General features: G+C 52.0%; 2 long non-coding RNA genes, 2 other non-coding genes and 2 pseudogenes across 4 annotated transcripts; 4 read left to right on the forward strand and 2 right to left on the reverse strand.

Moving 5' to 3' along the window:
* Positions 1-3,138: 3,138 nt before the first annotated feature.
* Positions 3,139-6,196, reverse strand: LOC145541289 (uncharacterized). Its single transcript, XR_014078921.1, has 2 exons — positions 6,142-6,196; positions 3,139-5,106 (listed from the first exon to the last, which is right to left on the reverse strand). It is a non-coding gene; the product is annotated as an uncharacterized LOC145541289 (long non-coding RNA).
* Positions 6,197-6,567: 371 nt separating this feature from the next.
* Positions 6,568-6,758, forward strand: LOC145544004 (U2 spliceosomal RNA). The gene has a single exon (XR_014081230.1). It is a non-coding gene; the product is annotated as a U2 spliceosomal RNA (small nuclear RNA).
* On the forward strand, positions 6,568-11,911 carry LOC145541287 (uncharacterized). The gene is made up of 2 exons (XR_014078919.1): positions 6,568-7,064; positions 11,109-11,911. It is a non-coding gene; the product is annotated as an uncharacterized LOC145541287 (long non-coding RNA).
* On the forward strand, positions 7,114-8,142 carry LOC145542367 (mitochondrial fission factor-like; annotated as a pseudogene).
* Positions 8,428-9,617, forward strand: LOC145542368 (mitochondrial glutathione transporter SLC25A39-like; annotated as a pseudogene).
* Positions 10,186-10,376, reverse strand: LOC145544016 (U2 spliceosomal RNA). Its single transcript, XR_014081241.1, has one exon. It is a non-coding gene; the product is annotated as a U2 spliceosomal RNA (small nuclear RNA).
* Positions 11,912-18,141: the final 6,230 nt, after the last annotated feature.

Genomic DNA, 18,141 nt, shown 5'->3' on the forward strand with positions numbered 1-18,141 from the left:
CAAAGGTCTTTCCTCACAGGGAAGGAAAATTTTCCCTTCTAGACCTACTGTGGGCGGGGACGGGGGGGTGGCGGTGGGGTGGTGTCCGGGGCTCTCGTTGAAGTCGTACTTGGGTCCCGGGCACCAGGCGCCACCGTACAGCCACGGTGAGGCAGGAGGTACCTGCTGCTCCCCACCCCCACCCCAGGGTAAAGCAGTTGGAGATGCACTCTCTATTGACCAAAAGCTCCAAGAGGAGAAGGGCGGGGCACTGAGGGTGAGCGGGCTGGGCCCCGCCCAGACCACACGTTTCTCTTTCTGGAAGTCAGGAGACCTCCCTGACCACACAGGCACAGAAAGGCTCCTTGGAGGTCAGAGGGGAGTGATGCTAACTAACGCTAGGCTACCCACAGGCCTCTTGGGTAGAATCCAGTTTGGCTAAGAGATGCATGCACACCTATGGAAGGACCCTGAGATATACCAAACATGGCCTGTGAACCAGGCAGATCCAAACGATCGGCCCAAGGAAACCCAGAGAAATGCCTCGTAAAAGTAATTCAGGGGACTTCCCTGGTGGTCCAGTGGTTAAGACTTTGCCTTCCAACCCAGAGGGTGAAGGTCTGATCCCTGGTGGGGGAGCTATGATTCCCGCACGCCTTGTGGCCGAGAAGTTTAAAAAATAAACTAAAAAAGTAATTCAGGCCACTACGAGGGCGCGTCTCAGGGATTCTCCCCCTGCGTCTGCCCGTGTGCCTGTCCACACATAGCGTACTCTTTTCCTCTCAATAAATGCCCCACGTGTTTCACTACTTCCCGTCTCCGTGGGAATTCCTTTCTGGAGAGCCGAAGGGCCAGGGTCCTTGTCACCGGCCACGGGTCTGGTGGCTAGGACCCGGTGCTTTCACCGCCGCGACCCAGCCCCAACCTCCGGCTGGGAACCCAAGCGCCGCTCCAAGCCTCTGCAGGCCTAGGTCTCCCGAGATCAATCGGACCGGACTCTCTCAGGCGGCGCCCGAGGCTCGCTGTACTTCCAAGCTCTACAGGTGTTTCCGGAACAGAAGGGAAGGGGGCAGGGCAGAAATTTGGAAAGAATGGCATAGCCCGAGGACACGACAAACATTCATTAGAATCACGTGGGTCTAAGACGGGCTTCCCTGGTGGCTCAGATGGTAAAAAGAATCTGCCCGCGATGCGGGAGACAGGGTTCGATCCCTGGGTCGGGATGATCCCCTGGAGAAGGAAATGGCTGCCCGCTCCAGTATTCTTGCCTCGAGAATCCCATGGACAGGGGAGCCTGGCGGGCTACCGTCCGTGGGGGCTAAGCTGGCAGAGAAGTCAGCTTCAACCGGACCTTGATTCTCAATCAGCAAGCTAAAGGACATACCCAGAGGCGCCGTGACAGTTCCAAGGCACTGTCAAAAGACCAAAAAGTGGGCAGTGGCCCAATCCCTGGAAACCTCCACCCCTTCCCCCAAATAGTTGGGATGATCCTCCCACTCACTGTCGGTGCCCAGTCGCTCAGCCGTGCCCGACTCTTTGCGACCCCGTGGACTGCAGCTCGCCAGGCTTCCCTGTCCTTCACCATCTCCCAGAGCTGGCTTCAAACTCGCGTCCTTTGAGTCGGTGACGCCACCCAACCATCTCATCCTCTGTGGTCCCCTTCTCCTTCTGCCTTCAATCTTTCCCAGCATCAGGGGCCTTTCCAGTGGGTCAGCTCTTCGGCTCAGGTGGCCAAAGCATCGGAGCTTCAGCTTCAGCATCAGCCCTTCCAATGAATATTCAGGGTTGACTAGCCTATTAGCTGATCAGCTCATGAGCCTATGAAATTACCCATCCCATGACAGCGAACCATGCCACGTTTCGAGGCCGCCACACTCGCCCTCTGTGATGGCCCACACTCTGCCTATGGAGAGTGTGTCTCTCTGAATCGATCCACTTCTTACCTATCACTTTGTCTCTCACTGAATTCTGTCTGCGATAGGACATGGAGAACCTGAGCGTCACCAGCTCTCGAAACCAGGGACCGTGGGTTTTGGCTCGATCGGAGGCCCAGCCACGCGGATTGGAGTCCCAACCTGGGTTTGGCCGGCTTCGAGTCCCGGTCTGAGGAAAAGGGCTTCGTTTCCGCTGCCCGGGGTGCATCCGGGAGCACTGCTCAGACGCCCACGTGTTCTGACACACTGACTTTTCCGTGACAGGGAAAGGGTTCGATGCACTCCCGCCGATGCAGGTCGAATCGGTGTAGGACGGCGCCAGAGCGGTCTGGGGTATAACCTGGCATGGGCACTCGGTGGACAGTGGACGGGTGAGGAAACACCGAATCCGAGGGTTGTGTCACGGACAGGAGTCCACCCAGTCTGGTGGGGAGGCCTGTGGACCCGTCCTGGAAAATGTTGAGAGCAAGCCCCATAGATGCAGGGTCGCATCGCCCCATCCCCCTACCCCAAATTTGTCCTGCGTGCGGAGACCGAGGACCCCCGCCAGATTCCCCCCGCCCACCACCACCACCACGACACAACACACAGGCACCTAGGGGGTCCGAAAAGGTTGACAAGTCACACGATGAGGCTTCCCAGGGAGAGCGGGGTGGCTCTGCACGGTCGACTAAGAGCCAGGAAAGGAGGCCAGGTCGGTGTTCTGACGGCGGTGAGAAATGGAACGTTTCCCTCCACATCGGTAAACAAGGATGTCACAGTCAGCAGCAATTGCGGCCGTCACGGAAGGTGAGCCGGTGAGCCCTGCGGGCGGGCACTCAGGACTGAAAGAATACCTGCCATCTAGCGGCCATCCCACTGCAGTCACTCCCTCCAGGTGAGCCCCGAGGAAGCCCAGGATGTGAAAAACACAGGATGGTGGCCCCAGAGACCGGAGATGCGTGTCAAGGAAATGTTTTCCGTGAGCCCAGACTCGAGCATCTCCCCATATACAGAAAAGCGCTAAATTGCTTAACTTGGGATGCCTGGTTTCCTTTCCTTTACAGAATACAAAACACCTTTTGACGTTCAGACCGCCTGCCCTTCGTGGCAAAACTTGTGTGCCACCCGGCTCCTCCCCCCACCGCCCACCTCCTCCGGGCGGTTCTCTCGGGGTCGCTTCAGACGCCGACTCCGGGGCTTGAAGTCCTAAATATTCCCACCGAATAAAACGCAAAGTCTCAACTTTTAGGTTGTGGATTTCTTTCTTTCTTTCTTTCTTTTTTTAAAGTGGACAGTGCTGAGCAGAGGGGCCGGGGTGAGGCTTTTCTCATCAGCTTGCCCGGGTCCAGGCTGAGAGGGGATGAGGGAAGGGCGAGGCTTAGCAGCTCTCGGCCATAACCTCAACACAGAGTCAGACTCTCCATCACACACCGCCAGCTGCTTTCTCCTCCGAGAAACTCGGGTGGAGAGCCGCCTTGACGGGCACCGTACAGAGGGGTCACAGAAGCGCCTTGATCTGAGCGAGGAGGGCTCCGGCCTGGGTAAAGGTGGGGCACAGCAGGGCCGTGCTGGTTCCCCCCAGAGAAGCTGAACCCAGCCGGCCCAGTCTGGGATACGGGAGGGGTCTGTGAGGGGAGAGACGTGGGGTTGGGGGATGAAGACTGTAAGAAAGCGCCCACTAGAAGCAAGCGTTCCCCGGAGCAGCTGTGAGGCCCAGATCACACCCTGGGAGCGTCTCGGCGGGTCAGCGGGGTGCAGGCCACGGCCCTCCTTCGCCCAGGGCGCCCCCTTGCTTTGCACCTCTGCGTTCTCACCCACGCTCTTGCCAAGAGCCTCCCGGAGGCTCTTGCCTCCAGGTTCCCCCCTCATGTCAACATGACCGGCCGGCACAACGCCAGCGTCCCCAGTGAAACTCTAACCTGTCTCTAGGCGGGTCAGGAAGGCCTTCCTGACTCGGCTGGCTTCCTGTCTGTTCTGTCCCACCTCCTCACTTATTGGGTGTGTCCGGGTAGGGGCCCCGAGCCACACGGGAGAGGCCTGGAGCCCTGAGGAGGTCACACCGGGTGGGAGCCGCACCCAGTCGTCCACCTCTCAACAGTTCCCTCAGGAGCTTCCCAGGTGGCGCGGTGGCAAAGAATCCGCCTGCCAGTGGGGGAGACGCAAGAGACGCGGGTTCGATCCCTGGGTCGGGAAGATCCCCTGGAGTAGGAAATGGCAACGCGCTCCAGTTACTCGCCTGGAAAATTCCATGGACAGAGGAGCCTGGCAGGCTACCGTCCACGGGGTGGCAAAGAGTCGGACGGGACTGAGCGACTGAGCACACACACGGTCCCCTCCTCATCAAACCCGGGGTCCTGGCCATTCGGCTCCTGGGCGGGACACGTCCGGGGAACAGGAGCGGTGTCTGGCCCGGGGACCCAGCACAGGCCCTGGTGGGTCGAGCCCCTGGTGGTTAATGACCGTTTGTCAGAACCGGTGGTGAAGGCGGGCGGCCGGGACCCCAGCTCGGACACTCACAGCTGTGTCCTCTCAGGCAAACCCACGTCCCGGGGGTAAAGGCTGGAGCCTTCTCACTCGGCCTCCCGGTCGGGCAGAGGGTCGGTCCCCACTCCGTAGTGCCCGTCACTTCCGGAACCGGCATCCGTTCTCCGGAGAAGGGTCATTCCTGTAAGGGATTCCTCCTTGGCCTTGAACGGTCACCTGTCAGTGTCGGGCTCGGTCTGATTGGGTGTACCACCCACCGTCTGCATGGACGGGATAGGTCAACCCTTGGCCTCGGAGTATCAAAGGTGGTTAGGTCTGTGAGTTCTGCTACATTCTAAAGGCAAGTCCGGGCCTATGACTCCAAAATGCACACGGGAGGCCGTTGAGGCTTACAGGTGGCACCGCAAACGTAGGAAGGCAAAATCCGCTCATTCACACGGTGCTCCAGAGGAAGGAGGCGCAGTGGTCAAGAATCCGCCGGCCGATGCGGGAGACGCAAGAGGCTCGGGTCCCATCCGTGCGTGGGGAAGACGCCCTGGAGGAGGAACAGGAACTGGCAACCCGCTCCAGGATTCTTGCCTGGAAAATTCCATGGACAGAGGAGCTTGGCGGGCCTACAGTCCACCGGGTGGCCAAGAGTCGGGCGCGACTGAACACCACCACCCAACCCCGGGAAAGTACCGCCCGGCTCGACGATGTAGATGTTGAGGGAGAAGAAGAAGAAGACCTAGAGGAAGATTTAGGAACTTATTTCATAAGTCCTTTCGGCTCAAAATGTAAACGATATCTTTTTTAAATTGATAAATACGACGATATAAAGACGGAACCTTTAAACAACGCAATCATCATCACCTTAAGCAAAGCCCAACCGAAAAGCCAGCAGGAATAGGGAAGAGGGTCGAAGACCACCGACAGGGAGGTTGTTAATAGCTCACAGAGAGAAAATGTAAAGGCTTCTCTGAAACAGGAGGGGACGCCCAACTTTATTTACCCACGAGAGAAAACCGCATACCCGAGCTAGGCTGAGGTACCGTTTTCACCTAAGAGATCCACCCCTCGCGCTTTCCCCACCCTCCACCGAAAACGCATCCCCAAGTCCGATGCCACGCGGGGCTGTCGGCGAGGCTGGGCGACGAGGCGCCGCCGGACAACGCCCGCCCTGCTCTTCCAGTCACCGCCCCTGATCCCCCGAGCTTCAAGGCTCCGGTTGCGGCGAGGGTGGCCGGGACCGCCACGGCCCCGCACCGCCGTGAGGGCCCGAGGGGCACCCGAGCGGCCTCCGCAGAGCGCTGTGCCCCGGGGCCGGGCGCGCTTCGCAGAGCCTTCAGTCCGTGCACCCCGATTGGAGCAAATTCCGCGGGAACGCCTCTCCAAGTGAGAAACGGAGCTGCCAAGCGATCGCGACGGGCAGTGTTCCATTCCAACGACTGTCCCCCAGGACATCCCTTCTCAGGACGAACCCCCCCACCCCCACCCCGACCCCCACCCCGACCCCCACCCCGACCCCCACCCCGACCCCCACCCCGACCCCGCCGCCCCAGGGGACCCGAACTGTCGGGCAGAAGACGGGCGGGAGAACACGGACGCGAGCAGAGCGGCCCGGGGCAAGGAGGGGCGAGCGGGTGTGGTGCTGGCCGTAGAGCCGCGGTAACCGTGACGGGTGTCGGGCACTAGCTCAGCGTGTAGGAGGCAATGGTTGCGAGTGCAGCGCGAGCCGGGGAATGAGCGACAAAAGCGAGTTCTTGATTTCTGGGGCTCGAACCGTGAGAGCTGCTTCCGTGTCAGCGCTTCCCTCACCGTCTCCGGCAGCCGCCTCTGGGTGGGGTCTGCGGCAGGAAGCGCAGGAGGCCAGGAGGCCGGGAGGCGGGCTCCGGGTCTGGCGTGGGCTCCGGGCGCGAGGAGGCGGTCCGGAGGGTGGAGTCCGCCCGCGGTAGCCGCGCCCCCTGGGGCGGCAGAAGGCGGGGCATGCAGATTAGAAATGGCTGTTCGGCGCGGGAATGCCGGAACAATTAAGGACATAGACCTTGTCCTTACAAACGTAGAGGACAAAAAGGTCTGCACAGGAGTCCGAGGACAGGACTGTCAACGACGCAAAAGGAATCAGACAAGGAGTGTGGTTCAGGGAGCTCACCGTGGGTGCAATGGGGATGGAGCGAGGGCGGCTACGGCCAGGCTTGAGACAGCCGGCATCGCTTCTCGGCCTTTTGGCTAAGATCAAGTGTAGTATCTGTTCTTATCAGTTTAATATCTGATACGTCCTCTATCCGAGGACAATATATTAAATGGATTTTTGGAGCAGGGAGTTGGAATAGGAGCTTGCTCCGTCCACTCCACGCATCGACCTGGTATTGCAGTACTTCCAGGAACGGTGCACCCCCTCGGGGGAAACAATCGTGGTGCTCTAAAAAAAGATTTTTCGGGTTACGACCTGTGGGCTTGGTAAGTGCCGAAGCAAGGCTTTCGCGTGCTACCGGCTTGACTTTGCTTATTGGTTGTTTTGCGCGAGCGCTCCGTTCTTGGTCGGTAGATATAGGTGTGTCGCGTTTTTTGCTTGTTCTGTTTATTCTCGGTGCGTGAGAAAGAGATTCCTGACTCGGGGAGAGAACGCAGCCTTCAGCTGGCGCAGCAAAGTTTTTTTTTCCTACCGACAGAATGATCCCGTAAGGAGTCTGCTTTGTTTCACAGGTATGGGTTCACCATTTTCCCATTTTTGACCCGAGACCAGGGGGGTAAGATGTCGCAGTGTGGCCGCAGAAGCTTTTTATTTCTTTTTCTTTCCTAAATGAGCCTGTGTTCAGTAATTGGTTCTTACTGCACGTACTTTTCTGTACGATCCCACAGTTTAGTGACACTCTGTGGAAACGGCAGGGCGGCAGGGGCTTCAGCTAAGACCCTTAGCCGGGGACCCTTCAGCGGGGCTCAGGGACACAGAAATGGCAACTCAAAGGATTTACAGGTAATGCCCGAAAGCAGGCATTAGTCGGTGAACATTGAGGGAGAGATCTGAGAGCCTTTCCATTCTCCCACTGCTGCTGCCACGGCGGAAGCAAGTCGAATTCCTCAGTATGAAAAGGAATACCCGGAAGGTATTAATTAGCGAATGAGGGTCCTGGGGAAAATGAAAGGTAGCACCACCACATGCTGACCTGGAACAAGGATTCCAAAGGAGGAGGTTTAAATGCTGGTGTGGTCACGTGAAATGCTCGTGTTCCTGAGAATTGTTGAAGCAGGAAAGAGTGAAGACATTCCATTTTCAGGGCCCACCGGTCTTGACCTTATACAGTCAACTCCCTTCAAAACCTCTAGCACTAAAAATACCACCTCGGGTGCTTTCGCTAGCTGAAAGACCGCTAGACTTTCTGGATTTAGAAAGACTCCAACCCCTCAAAATGAGGAAATCTGTGCAGCTGACAGGCTAAAAAGAGCGCGCTCGCTGTTCACCAAAATGGAACAGTCGGTCAGAACTGACTCCATGGATGACATTTCAAATAGAAGGCACTTCGGGTGACATGACAGTTGCCGATAATCAAACTGAACAGACGTCTGTAACTTCCGGAAGAGGAGCACAAAGAACGTGCTACAAGGAGAAAGGGTCATGTATTCAATCCCTGTAGCCTTCTGGCTGCTTAATAGCTCTGGCTTCTCCGCTGGAAGTAACCTCAACGCTCAAAAACACTATCTCAACAGCTGGAAATACGAAGAATTTGCGAACTTCTTTGTTTCTGTCTTTGCAATGTATGCCGTTTCACAGTCCACGCCCTGAAAATGTATTTCTCCCAGAAAGGAGGGGGAAAGGACTTATATTTGCAGGACTAAAGGTATATTCTGTCAAAAACGGGGAGGGGGGGCGGAGGCGGTTAGGCTGATCCTGAGGCAGGAGAAAAACAAGAAGCGCATCCCCTCGCTCTTAAGTTTCTCTCCACCTGTACCATCAAAACCGATCTCAAAAAGACAAGCTAGAGTCGCTCTTGATGCGGCCTAGAGCCAGAACCGGAGCTGTACAAGATGGCCGGCCAGGCAACCTGGGGGCACCAGTCCCCTCCAACAAATGGTGACATGCGGGGCCGTGGTCACCTTCCTCTTCATGACAACAACTTCCCCTCCTTTCCCCCCGCCCGTGGTGACGGCACTAAGCTTGCGGTCTCGGCGCCCCTTGGTGCGCAGTGAGTTGATGCCTCCCCCTCCAGACTCCGAAACATCGCTGACGCCGAAGTGCCCTCCTCTCGCCCATCCACAGGGAAGTAAGGGCCTCCTGGCCAGTACTGGGGTCCTGGAGCCCCGGTGCGGGCGGGCGAAGGCGCTTGAGTCCGTGTCCGACTCTTGGCGACCGTAGCCCGCCAGGCTCCTCTGTCCATGGGATTCTCCGGGCAAAAGACTCCTGGAATGGGTTGCCATGCCCTCCCTCCTCCAGGGGATGGAGCTTCCCGACCCAGGGATTGAGCAGGCGACTCCTGCTCTGCACCGCAGGCGGACTCTCTGCCGCCGAGCCACCAGGGAACCCCCAAAGCCCCTCTGTGCCACCTGCTTTCCAGACCCCACTCGCTCCACTGTCACGGAGGAGGGCCTTGTGCAGACAGTGCGGCACGAGGGCACCGGGACCCTGTGGCGTGGCCTCCCAGCCATCTTTGTTGACGATTGTCGGCCCCTGCCACCTACTTCACCGCCTACGACCAACTCACTCAAGGCCTTCCTGTGTGGTGGAGCCCTGACCTCTTCCTCCGCGCACCCATGGCGGCTGGTCCGCGGGCCTGCCTGGGCACCGTGACTGCCATCAATCCCCCTGGAGCTGGCACGAACAAAGCCGCAGGCTCGGCACCCGCCGCGCCGGGAGCTGAGCACGTGCATCCTAGCGGCTGCGTGGCTCCGGGGGGCGGGGGCGCGGGCTGGGGCTGGGGCTGGGGCGCGGGTATCCCAATGCCCCTTCGGGATGTGCCCTGCTCGGCTCTGTGGGTACTGGTTCAACCAGAGCTGGCGGACCTGGCTCAGGTCTGAGGACCAGACCGCCTTCCCTGGGCTTCGGCTTTTGTGTCTGGCGCCATCTCCTGGACGGTGGCGGCCAGCTGCTGCCTCCTTTTCAACGTCATGAAGAGTCCACGAGCGGTGGAGGCTGTGATTGACGCCCCCCACCCCTCACGCGATTCCACTTGGCTGCTGCTACGGAGGATCCGGACGCCTGTCGGCCCGAGGATCCATTATCGAAGCCGCTGCCCCCGGCGCCATTTATCAGCACTTGCTTGAGTGTCGCAAAAACCGCCTCTTTCAGAAAGACTCAACCCGAACAGTCTGTGAGACGTTGAAAGAAACGGGAAGGGGGGAAAAAAAAAAAAGGGGGGGGGGGCGCGCAGGAATAAGAAAAGCAGGAGGTGTTCCCTGGTTTGTCTAGTGGCTAACGATGCGCCGTGCCACGTAAGAGACGTCAGTGCGACCCCTGGCTTCAGCGCATTCCCACACGCACCAGAACGCCCAAGTCTGCGCAGAAAACGGGGGGCCTGCTACTTACCTCACTTAAAGGAGGGGGGAAGAGAAAGAAGGAGAGACAAGACCACAACGAAAACTTACTTAGGGAGCGAAGGGAATGTGGGAAACGGAGAAAAAGCAGGTTACCACAGGCGACAGCAAAAAAAGAAAAAAAACAACAAAGCTGTACAGTAGAGTCGTAGGCGCTCTCAACCAAAAACCATCAGCTTAAGAAACACAAGAAAAAGGGTACCTTGATACCACCGTGGTCTGGCAGAGAAGTTTAGATCAGACTCACCCAGCCCGCCTACCGAAAACTGTTTTTTCCGAGACACAGCTTGTTCCCCGTAGGGGGTGCACCGTTCCTGGAAGTACTGCAATACCAGGTCGATGCGTGGAGTGGACGGAGCAAGCTCCTATTCCAACTCCCTGCTCCAAAAATCCATTTAATATATTGTCCTCGGATAGAGGACGTATCAGATATTAAACTGATAAGAACAGATACTACACTTGATCTTAGCCAAAAGGCCGAGAAGCGATACCACCTCGCCGCGCTTGGCCGCTACCGTCCTCCCCTCACCTCCATTTAGCTCACGGTGAGCAAAGTCAGCCTCAAACGAAGGCCCGCCCTCTCCCCTAGACTGCACGCTGTCCTAGTGCCACAACTTGTAAGACGTCCATCGTCTGTCGGATCGTTTCATTTGTTGGGCGCCTTTAGGCTTTCTGTTTTCCCACGGCACCCCCCCCCCCCGCACCAGCAGACCGCCAAGCAATTTGCATGCCCCGCCCACACACGCGTCTTCTTCCTGCTCCCCGTGTGCGCCGTCTCGCGGTGGACCCGAAACCAGCGCGTGGCCCAAAGCTCCCGGAAACGCCCAGACCGAGAAGGACGCGTACCGTTCCAACCCGGTTTTTCTTTCCGGCATTTCTTTTTCTTCTTAACATTTTTTTTCCCCGAACACATAGCCACGTACCCACCCACCACCCATCATCTTACTGTTATTTACTGTGTACACATACACAGATGAGTCGGCTGTGTTGAAGTTCTCTTTTTACTTTCTAGATTTTAATTCGTCTTGATTTACTATGGCTTTCTTTCCATGGTCTCTTTTCTTTTTCTTTTTGGCTACCCTGGCTCTTCTACGGCTCCTGTGGGAACTCAGTTCCTCGAGTAGCGATAGAACCCGCGGCCTAGCTTAATTGGGAGCGCAGGGTCTTAACCACTGTACTGCCGGAGAAGTCCCTACAGTTACTCTTTTCTATCTCCCTCAGACACTCTCCGTATTTTTATTTGGCATTGCTGGACACGGAGCCAAGATATTCGCGACACAATTTGGCTGCTCTTCCGCCAGCTGCTCGCCAGAAGACTTCCACGTAGGCCTCCTCGGCTTGATGGGAAGCTCCGGGAGAGAGAGTGGGAGGATTTCTCCGAGTCCAGATTGCTGCGGACTCCATGCCATGAGGCCGTGCCCCATCACAGCTGACCTGCCTTCTTGGCCGCTCAACTGCAAGCCTGCAGTGGAGAACAGGGGACACACTGACCGAGCAGCTGCTGAGGCCTCTTCTGCCTTGAGGATACCCTCCCTCTCTTCTCCTGTCCACCCCAGCCTAACAAACTTCCTGGGGGTGGGGGAGCGTGGAAACCGCTGAGCACTGGAGGATCAGGAAGAGGGTGTAGGCAAGTGGAGACACACCTGCCAGCACCTGTGGTGAGTCTCCCGGAGTGCACATGGAGCCCTTTTACCCTGAAAATAAGGGCACTTCCTTCCAGTTTGGGGATTCTCCCTGCCGTGTACAACTAGACGAACCTAACTGCTCAAACTTCTGACCCTGAGAGAACAAAACTATGCCTAGGACAAAGCTTGATGTAGAGCACAGTATATTACGTTAAATATCATCGTGCTCTAGTGCCCTCAGCAGCAACTACTGAGCCGTTGTGCTACAGCTGCGGAAGCCAACGGGTTTAGAGCCTGTGCACAAGGAAGAATAGTCCCCAACTGGCAGCAACTAGAGAAAGCCTGTGCGCAGAAAAGAGGACCCAGTGCAACCAAAAGTAAATAAATTAATACTAAAAATTATTGGAAAATTATTTTAATTGGATTAAATACTTGGGATTGGATTAATTACTTAATTAGATTAAAGATTTACTGAGCATGGCCCTGTCCATCGGAACAAGACCCAGTCCCCCCCACAGTCAGTCTCTCCCTTCAGGAAGCTTCCATAAGCCTCTTATCCTTATCTGTCAGAGGGCAGACAGAATGAAAGCCACAATCACAGAAAACTAAGCAAACTGATTACATGGACCACAGCCTTGTTTAACTCAATGAAACTGAGGGAGGAAAGGAACAGGCCAAGCTGACTCCATTTTGAAAAAGAAGGAAACTCCATCTGGCACTTTCAGTGAGCTTTGGACTGTGTGGTGTTAGCCATGGGGATAACATACCTACGGCCGATCTGGCCTCCTGGACTGATAAACACCAGATTCCATACCAAGATTTCCCGTCGCCAAAAAGAATGTAATAATCCCCTATGTAGTCAATCACCTTTGTAATCTTTATGGCACCCATTGGTGTAGGCTATGATGTATAACCAGCTGACCCTTCTGATTATGAATCATGGCTGTAACCTGATTCTATCTCCCTTTAACACTTTCCAGGCTAGGTTTAAGGAATTTGGGTATGTGGGCTTGAGCAGTACACTTAAGGTATATAAGGTTTTTCGCAAAAGTCGGTCGGGGTCCTTGGCTAAGAGGAGACTGCCTTGGGCCCACCGGTGTAATAAACTGCACTCCACTATCTGCATTGTCCTTCTGAGTGAGTTTCCTGGAACACGTGGCTACAACAAAACTATGACCCATGCGGTGTAGGGCCACAGGGTCATGGTGGAGAGTTCTGACAAAACGTGGTCCACTGGAGAAGGGAATGGCAAATCACTTCAGTATTCTTGCTTTGAGAACCCAATGAACACAATGAAAAGGCAAAAAAATATGACTCTGAAAGATGAACTCCCCAGCTCGGTAGGTGCCCAATATGCTACTGGAGAAGAGTGGAGAAATAACTCCAGAAAGAATGAAGAGGCGGAGCCAAAGCGAAAATAAGGCCCAGCTGTGGATGTGACTGGTGATGGAAGTGAAGTCCGATGCTGTAAAGAGCAATATCCAAGAACCTGGAATGTTAGTGTTATAGTCACGCATTCCGGGAAACAAGCTCACTCAGAAGGACGATGCAGATAGTGAAGTGCAGTTTATTACACCGGCGGGCCCAAGGCAGAGTCTCCTCTTAGCCAAGGACCCCGACCAGCATTTGTGAAAATCTTTTATACCCCATGTGTACGTGTCAGAACCCACCACCCAATTTCCTTGTGACTTACATAAACAAACGAAAGGTAAATACAATCACAATAACCCTATCATTCATGTGTTATGTGTTCAAACAATCAATAATCAATAAGCCCGAGGTTACATTCCAAACAGTCAATAATCAATAAGCCCGAGGTTACAGAAAAAACCTTCTATTGTCCTTTCCACAGGCACTAAGCAGAGTTCAGAGTCCATTAGAGAGGTGGCCAAACATGATTAGCATGAACAGGCCTAAGATGGAGTCCAGGCCCTATGAATTCCTTCTTCATTAGGTCCATGAATCAAGGTAAATTAGAAGTGGTCAAATAGGAGATGGCAAGAGTGAACATCGACATCTTAGGAATCAGTGAACTAAAATGGACTGGAATGGGCGAATTTCATGCCGATGACCATTACTGTGGGCAAGAATCCCCTCACAGTCAACAAAAGAGTCTGAAATGCAGTACTAGGGTGCAATGTCAAAAATGACGGAATGATCTCTGTTCGTTTCCGAGGCAAAATATAATATCACAGTAATCCAAGTCTGTCTATGCCCCAACCGGTAATGCTGAAGAAGCTGAAGTTGAACAGTTCCATGAAGACCTACAAGACCTTCTAGAACTAACACCCAAAGAAGATGTCCTTTTCACTATAGGGGACTGGAAGGCAAAAGTATGAAGTCAAGAAATACCTGGAGTAACAGGCAAATTTGGCCTTGGAGTACAGAATGAAGCAGGGCAATGGCTAATAGAGTTTTGCCAAGAGAATGCACTGGTCATAGCAAACACAAGAGAAGAATCTACACATGGGCATCACCAGATGGTCAATATCGAAATCAGATTGATTATATTCTTTGCAGCCAAAGATGGAGAAGCTCTATACAGTCAGCAAAACCAAGACTGGCAGCTGCCTGTGTTGTAGCCACGCGTTCTGGGAAACAAACTCACTCAGAAGGACAATGCAGGTAGTGGAGTGCAGTTTATTATACCGGCAGGCCCAAGGCAGAGTCTTCTCTTAGCCAGGGACCCCGACCAGCATTTGTGAAAATCTTTTATACCCCATGTGTACCTGTCCGAACTCACCACCCCAAATTCCTTGAGACTTACATGAACAAAGGAAGGGTAAATACAATCACAGTAATCCCATCATTCATGTGTTATGTGTTCAAACAGTTAAACAATTGTCCAATAATCAATAAGCCCGAGGTTACACTCCGATAGGTACAGAAAAATTTATGGCCTGTCGGAGAGAGGGGTGATTAGTGTATGTTTTCTCTTAGGTGGTGAGTAACCTGGATAGGATCTTCAAGGTTCCCCTGTCCGGAGGGGGTCATATCCTTCTATTGTCATTTCCATAGGCACTAAGCACAGAGTTTAGAGTCCATTAGAGAGGTGACCGAGCATGATCAGCATGAACAGGCCTAAGATGGAGTCCAGGCCCTATGAATTCCATCTTCACCTGTGGCTCAGATCATGAACTCCTTATTGCCAAATTCAGACTTAAATTGAAGAAAGTAGAGGAAACCACTAGACCATTCAGGTATGACCTAAGTAAGTCAAATTCCTTATGATTATACAGTAGAAGTGACAAATAGATTCAAGGGATTAGATCTGATAGAGTGCCTGAAGAACTATGGATGGAGGTTCGTGACATTGTACAGGAGGCAGGGATCAAGACCATCCCCAAGAAAAAGAAATGCAAAAAGGCAAAGTGGTTGTCTGAGAAGGCCTCACAAATAGCTGAGAAAAGAAGAGAAGCTAAAGGCAAAGGAGAAAAGGAAAGATATACCCATTTGAATTCAGATTTCCAAAGAATAGCAAGGAGAGATAAGAAAACCTTCCTCAGTGATCAGTGCAAAAAAAATAGAGGAAAACAATCGAATGGGAAAGACTAGAGATCTCTTCAACAAAGGTAGAGACACCAAGGGAATATTTCATGCAAAGATGGGCACAGTAAAGAACAGAAATGGTATGGACCTAACAAAACCAGAAGATATAAGAAGGGGTGGCAAGAATACACAAAAGAACTATACAAAAAAGATCATGACCTAGATAACCACGATGGTGTGCTCACTCACCTCCAGCCCGATAATTATACTATGGTTATATAGTTTGGGGGTTCCCTGGTGGGTCAGACGGTAATCAATCTGCCTACAATGCAGGAGAATGTGCCTGTAAGGCAGATTTGATCCCTGGGTCAGGAAGAACCCTGGAGAAAGGAATGGCTACCCACTGCAGTATTCTTGCATTGAGAATTCCATTCAAAGAGGAGCGTGGTGGACCCCAGTCCATGGGATCACAAAGGGTCATATATGACTGCCTAAGTCACTTAAGTCACTATATTGCTTAGCCTACAATACTCTCTTTCAGTATCTTAACAAACTATATACACATAGATGCAGGTAGTAATAAATTTTCATCCATTTGCACTCATATGAATTTGGCTTTGGGCTTCAGTTATTTGTATTTATTTGTTAAGAGGTGGCAAGAATATACAGAAGAACAATGCAAAAAAGATCTTGATGCCCCAGATAATCATGGTGGTGTGATTACTCACCTAGAGCCAAACATTCTGGAATGCAAAGTCAAGTGGGCCTTAGGAAGCATCACTATGAACAAAGCTAGTGGAAGTGATGGAATTCCAGTTGAGCTATTTCAAATCCTAAAAGATGATGCTGTGAAAGTGCTGCACTCAGTATGCCAGCAAATTTAGAAAACTCAGCAGTGGCCACAGGACTGGAAAAGGTCAGTTTTCATTCCAATCCCAAAGAAAAGCAATGCCAAAAAATGTTCAAACTACCGCATGATTGCTCTAATCTCACATGCCAGCAAAGTAATATCAAAATTCTCCAAGCCAGGCTTCTACAGTATGTGAACTGAGAACTTCCAGATGTTCAAGCCGGCTTTAGAAAAGGCAGAGGAACCAGAGATCAAATTCCCAACATCCATTGGATCATCGAAAAAGCATAAGAGTTCCAGAAAAACATCTATTTCTGCTTTATTGACTATGCCAAAGCCTTTGACTGTAAGGATCACAACAAACTGGAAAATTCTTCAAGAGATGGGAATACCAGATCACCTGACCTGCCTCCCGAGAAATCTGTATGGAGATCAAGGAGCAACAGTTAGAACTGGACATGGAACAACAGACTGGTTCCAAACCAAGAAAGGAGTACCTCAAGGCTGTATATTGTCATCCTGCTTATTTAACTTATATGCAAAGTACATCATGCAAAATGCTGGGCTGGAAGAAGCACAAGCTGGAATCAAGGTTGCTAGGAGAAATATCAGTAACATCAGATATGCAGATGACACCACCCTTATGGCAGAAAGTGAAGAGGAACTAAAGAGCCTCTTGATGAAAGTCAAAGAGGAGAGTGAAAAAGCTGGCTTAAAACTCAACATTCAGTGCCGGAGTCCAGCTCCAGCAGGTCCAGGGGTTCCCTCAGGATGGACGGCGTCGGCGATGTGAACGAGAAGGCACAGCGAGTCTTAGCGTTTTCCAAGTGTCTACTACTTTTATTGTTTTTTAAGACAGCTTTTATATTTTTAATGGTATATAGAAACAAATGTAAAGTATAGAGTCATACCAATTCAGCTTAAGGGACATACCAATTCAGCTTAAGGGACATACCAATTTAGCTTAAGGGACATACCAATTCAGCTTAATGGGTATATCTTAATGGGCCTATCAATTTACCTTAATGGGCCAGCAGTTTCAACCCTCATCGAAGCCGTTTACATGTCTTTAGTTACAAGAAGCCTCATTTTGTTTACATCATCTTCTGGCCTGGTGGCCTGCTAATACCTTGTGACTCTCCATTGATAAGGGTTGATCAGTCAGAACACTTTTGTATCAGACACATCAGGAAAGAATTCATCAACAGGAAATTTTAAGGTAAAACCTGTTTTTGGTAATTTACTCTACGCCTTGAGCTTAACAGAAAAGAATGTGGTTCCATAAAGTCATAGAACAGCCAGCTGAAGTTCAGCTTTAAGTAAGAATCATCAGGTAAATCAACAATTGTCTTATTATTTGTATTAAAGCTAAACTTCTATTTATATAAATCTCTAACTATTATGCTTTCATTATATAGGCTAAATACATTAAGAGTAAAAACATAGTGAGTAAATATAGATTAAGTAACAGTTTCACAAAGCAATATATTTATATTTCCTGACAAGCCTTTTTTTCCTGCAAAGGGTTTTGTGCCCATAGGGGCTTTCTGTGTGGAGGCTCTCAATGATGTTTTATTACTAGGGAGCAGTCATGCACATTAGCTCCAAAGGCACAGGTACATTTATTAAACAAACCAATATGTTAGCAAAAGGAATTTAGATCATCATACTCTATATCCCAGATAATTTTATTTAGGGTGCTACCGTTCAGGGGCCTTGTTTATTTGAGGTTTCAGAATGATCTATTTTAGAAAGGAATCAGGAAAGGCCTTTTGCCTAAGTCATAGAAAATAAGAAGAGGTTTATTATAGTAAACATCAGAAAGACAGAGATCATCTTTAAGGTGAGCACTGAGGCAGCCTTCCGAGAATCCCTGAGGCCTGAGAAGCCTTGCTCAATCAGTCCTTTTCCTCATGACCCTGTCATGGGTGGGATCTCGTGAGCTGGCTCCCGGCAATTCAGAAAATTAAGATCATGGCATCCAGTCCCATCACTCCATGGCAAATGAATGGGGAAACAATGGAAACAGTGAGAGACTTTATTTGGGGGGGCTCCAAAATCACTGCAGATGGTGACTGCAGCCATGCTATGAAATTAAAAGATGCTTGCTCCTTGGAAGAAAAGCTATGACCAACTTAGACAGCATATTAAAAAGCAGAGACATTACTTTGCCATCAAAGGTCCATCTAGTCAAGGCTATGGTTTTTTCCAGTGGTCATGTATGGATGCGAGAGTTGGACTATAAAGAAAGTTGAGCACCGAAGCATTGATGCTTTTGAACTGTGGTGTT

The sequence above is a fragment of the Giraffa tippelskirchi genome, chromosome 3 (genome assembly GCF_054371585.1).
Source record: "Giraffa tippelskirchi isolate mGirTip1 chromosome 3, T2T-mGirTip1v1.2.pri, whole genome shotgun sequence".
Taxonomy (NCBI): Eukaryota; Metazoa; Chordata; class Mammalia; order Artiodactyla; family Giraffidae; genus Giraffa; species Giraffa tippelskirchi.